This window comes from Engraulis encrasicolus, chromosome 22 (genome assembly GCF_034702125.1).
Source record: "Engraulis encrasicolus isolate BLACKSEA-1 chromosome 22, IST_EnEncr_1.0, whole genome shotgun sequence".
Taxonomy (NCBI): Eukaryota; Metazoa; Chordata; class Actinopteri; order Clupeiformes; family Engraulidae; genus Engraulis; species Engraulis encrasicolus.
The window spans coordinates 49921661-49926660 of record NC_085878.1 but is presented as its reverse complement, the minus strand read 5'-3'; the positions used below and the strand labels follow the sequence as shown (position 1 = coordinate 49926660).

Genomic DNA, 5000 nt, shown 5'->3' with positions numbered 1-5000 from the left:
ACACATTTTTTAAATGTCTTGAAAATATGGATTAGAATATCCAAGTATTTAAAGCTTTTTATATATAGTCTGTGTACATCTAAAAATGTGATAAATCTAGGGGCAGATGATTTCCATTTCGATATTCATATGCCTCTGAATTATTTTTGATCAAAACTGACAATTCTCAGCTCTATTTTGTGCCCAAATTTATCAAGGAAGTAATATCAGTAGAAAGTACAATCCTGAGTGGGATTTAACAACGTTGGAACATTGGATGCACCCCAACCAACAATGTGAGTATTGCAGTGTGCAGTTTTACCTACAGCCTCAAATACCATACTTGTTTGGACTTTTTAAACATGCCACACTGTTGTTAATAAAAATTGTGTACTACATTAACAACATTCTTTGTGTCTAGTTTTGAATGCCAGTACTTTGATTATACCAACGATGAAGCAGTGTTATTTTGAGCTTGTTTATCAGTCTATTTTAGCACTACCACCAGTGCCAGTGTATGCACTGGGTTAGCTGGATGTTTTAATACACAAACTCTTCAAAGTTTCATGTTACACTAAAATGTTAGTGTGGTAAACAAGACAAACTCATCTAGTTCCAGTAAATATTTCGGGTCTGTTCTATTCCTCTTACCAAATCTCTCATCGTCTCAATCGTTTGAGTCATATTGTGTGTGGGTGTGTGCGTACAGGTTTGTTTGTTCATCACTCCTCTCGTCATGCCGACATTGTAAACTCATCAAGCACTGAACAGAGCAGAGGAAAACAACGCAACAGCTAGACATAAATCGGACACCAGCGAGACAAGCGTGGCGACAGCTGTATGAATTTTTACCGTTGCAACAATGTTGATATCTTGAGAACCTGTGAAAATTCTAAAAATTCTCAGATGGAGAATAAGGGCCTCTTGCATACCAAGCACATGTAGGCCGCCTTCACATCTAGGTCATGGTCATGGATCGTTTCCCCCTAGGGAACGATTTGATTGGGTATATGTGAAGACAACAGTTGTCTTCTGTTCCAGTCCAAAACAAACCATTCTAGATGTGTTGCGCAGGGTGATCTCAGCTCTGTTTTTAACAGTTTCTAGAGCGGTTCATTTGCAGTGCTGGTTTCCTCATTTGTTCCATCCTAACAATGCCCCATATGTGAACAGAGAACCATTTTGCAACAATGCCAAGAATTTTCATCGGTTCAGGGGTTGTATTGGAGCAAAAATAGATGTGGTAGCAACCTTAATTGATACATCTTTAGTGTCTTTCTGTGGTTGCTTCTTAGCCTGTCTGTCAGATTCTTGTTTAAACTTGTAAGTGCCCATTCAGTCCAACTTTTCAGTCTCAATCTTAAGAGGACAAACATCATCTGATCCGTTCCTCCCAGCCAGAAAAATGTCTATCTAAGGGTGATGTTACTGAATAAATATATCTCAGGGATACGCCCATTGGACAACTCTTTTCCACTTAAGTGTTGCATAACCTTCTGCCCTGCCATTTATGCAAGACGTTGTTGATATGAGGGCACATACAGACCCACAGATGTGAATATGTTTAATGTGTCTGCCCCAGTTACCATATGGGCAAACACACACACACACACCTCATTCCACAGACTCAGGGAATGACGGATCGGATGACAGGAGGGCTCTAGGTTTGTGTGTGTGTGTGTGTGTGTGTGTGTGTGTGTGTGTGTGTGTGTGTGTGTGTGTGTGTGTGTGTGTGTGTGTGTGTGTGTGTTTCCTATACCAGCGCCCTCATCACAACCAGTAGACCGGATTGGACCAGACGGGTAGCGACTGTGCAGCTGCCTTACAGCAGGTGTCAGATATGCAGGCTAAACACACACACACAGGCACACACACACAGGCACACACACACAGGCACACACACACAGGCACACACACACACACACACACACACACACACACACACACACACACACACACACACACACACACACACAGGCACACACACACACACACACAGAGTGGAGCCTGAAGATGGCAGGTCTCGGTGATTTACTGATGTGCTTTACTACCTGTTATGTATACCGTATATATATGATGAGGATGGTAGATGGGTGTGCGCGTGTGCGATGGCCCACTGACCTGACAACCCACTTACATGCACAGCCCAAAACTATAAATCGACCCCTCCCCCCGACCTATACTGCCCTACAAAGGCAAAGTGCAGCAACTACGCCAACAATGACATTGGGGGAAAAAAACTCCCTCAAAGCCTAGATGTTAGGTTGGATGTGTAGATACTGCAAATTTGACATAGCAGCTTCTCTAAATCAGGACACATTTGGACTATAAGCCTTTGTCACAAGGTAACAGAGGTGTAATGAAAACATATAGTCTAAACTTGATTTTGTCCAAATTTAGTGTGAGTTTCTTTACTTCGTTTTTGTGTTAGGGATTACAGATGAAAAGAAGAGCTATTTTGTCAGGCAATTCAGCCAAGTCTTTTATTTTTTAGGGTAGTCAACCAAGGGACAGACTTTGTCAAGGGAGCCCTGGCCAAGCCAGGCAGCATTTTTTCAGTTGCAGGACCTTAAAAAAAATCCTACAGTGAGATGGCAAACCAAACGTCTTTTTCTAAATGTCTCTTTCTCTCTTCTTGTATCATATTGTAATTTAATGTCTTATTATGGCTTCATAAGATCTGTCATATAGTTTGACGGTTTATTTATTGACTCAGAGGGCATGCACAAGAATTTCAAAGTGCATGGACTGCTACAGTATGGCAAGTAAACAACTTTGAACTTTTGAACGCATTAGCACGAGATACTAATCAGATGCCTCGTCCGGTCTGCAGGCCTAGTCTGTCCACTACTCTCTACAGTTGTTGTCTGATGTGATGTCATCTCTCAAACACCACACATCGCACACACATCATCATCATCATCTGTAGTTCTTCACCCCTATGGCTATTGCTGGTATTCGGGTCTGGCTTACATCATGCAACTTATGCAACCCACTACCCTCCCAACACACACACACCCATGCCGGAATTTTCTCTCTCTTGCTCTCTCTTGTCCTGAAAGTATCCTCAGCATATTTGGAGAGCAGAAGGGAATGGATTTCCGATATGGTGTGTGTGTGTGTGTGTGTGTGTCTACGTACATGTGTAATATTGTGCGTTTCTATATAGGAGCAGAGCAGTGCTGGTGCCAATTTGCACACTAGTTACACCGGGAAGTGAACCTTAAAACTGGCCCGTGCAGTAGCTCACTTCAAACAGTTTTTACCTTACTGTGCGTGCATGGCTTCTTTGCCATGTCGATTCACTTACGAAAAACAGGGTTCATGTCGCAAAGCAACTAGAAAACTCAGATTTTCAGTATGAACACGTCAGTCTGTTCACAGATTAGGTACAGGAACCAGCATTGGCCCACTTCACGTAGGCCAGAATACGCCACTTGAGGCTGTGTGTGTCAGTGTGCTGGCACATACCTACATGTAAGTGTTTATGTCTATGTCAGTGTGTTTGTGTTACCTAATGGAGTCAGCTGATAGGATCTTTACAACACATCATGTGCTTGAAATATGCCAACAATGCCCTGATCCTGATGAAGTCCTGATTGGCCACACGGTCTCCCCGTGACCAAGTTATCATTGTGTCACACACATAGCGGGGCACATAAGTGTACGTTTTTTGCACAACCATGCATGTGTGTGTGAGTGTGTGAATATCATGTGGTAATAACTATAGAGAGTTGGAGGTATGGCTGGGCGATATTGTGATAGAAATTGTTATCGTGACAAAAAAAGAGTCTATTGAGCCTTTTCTCCTCCATAGCGATAAACTCACAGTAAAACTTTAGCTGTGGGCTACGTAATTCTGTCCATTATTACAGCTAATACATAATTTATTAATAAAAAATGTCGATTTGCATGATCTATGTTCAAATAATTGTAAAAATAAAAATAAAAAGATTAATTTTAAAGAAATGTGGCTTTGTGACACAACACAGCAAAAAGAAAACTACACTGCATTCTCTCAGAAAATGCTTAAAGTGGGCTTGCCTTTTGGGCCAGAGGTTAGCAGTTTTAGTAAAAAAATAACATACATGCTATTCTAACTTAGCTAAGGAACAATGCATATAATAAAATCTGAAATGCAGTCTAGGTCAAAGTGGGATCCGAACTGATCTTCAAACCAACACCATAGCCACTAGGCCAAGCAACTGCAAGATTTATAGTAATCCATATTTTTGTTTTTGCTTTTTTCCCATATCGCCCAGCACTAGTTGGAGCATACTCACCACTAGTCTCCTCCTGGGCTTCTTGAAAAAGTCTGATGTCCTTTAACAATGCACCAGCAAAAACACCTTTTGATTTTAAATTCTAGGAGGGATACATAGCTAACCACAATAATAACAACAAATGCCCTCAAGAGAGTGCAGACCACCGCCAAGGAAGCTGATTGTTAGAACATAGTTACATAGTCCGCAACGGTGAAAAATCTTTTTAAAAATCCTAGATTTGGATCGTGATCCGGATCACCACCAAACTTTAATCACTTGTTCCATTTGTGATTTCCAATAACTCCACACAGTTTAATCCAAATCCCTTGTTTGAGTTATCCTGCTGACAAAACAGACAGACAAACCAACGCGACCGAAAACATAACCTCCTTGGCAGAGGAAATAAAAAGCCTTTTATCAATGTCCACTGCGCTAACACTCATCCTTTTCACTTCTTCTTACGCGCACACGCACACGCACACACACACAAAAGGTTTGCAGCCTGTTCACTGGGGATTAAATAGTCAGTGGTGCGAAACCACATTCCAACCAAAGTCAAATTCTTCCCCTCAGCCCCCTTCCTAAACTCCATTCAGCTTTTATATAAAGTGTCATTTCCGGACACAAGTCGAATTCCACAACAAAGTGTGCTGCTAAGGTAACAGCATGACCCAGATGGATCATGTTAGCACAGCAATGCGACTTTGACAGCTAAAGCAGAGTTACAACACCACGAAAATCTTATGAATGAGTGGA

The 5000-nt window shown here is 41.6% G+C and overlaps 1 protein-coding gene across 3 annotated transcripts in view; it reads right to left on the bottom strand.

The window, feature by feature from the left end:
• The window catches only part of fam13b (family with sequence similarity 13 member B), a 56430-nt gene that overhangs the window by 30758 nt on the left and 20672 nt on the right, over positions 1 to 5000 (bottom strand). The window lies entirely within an intron of this gene.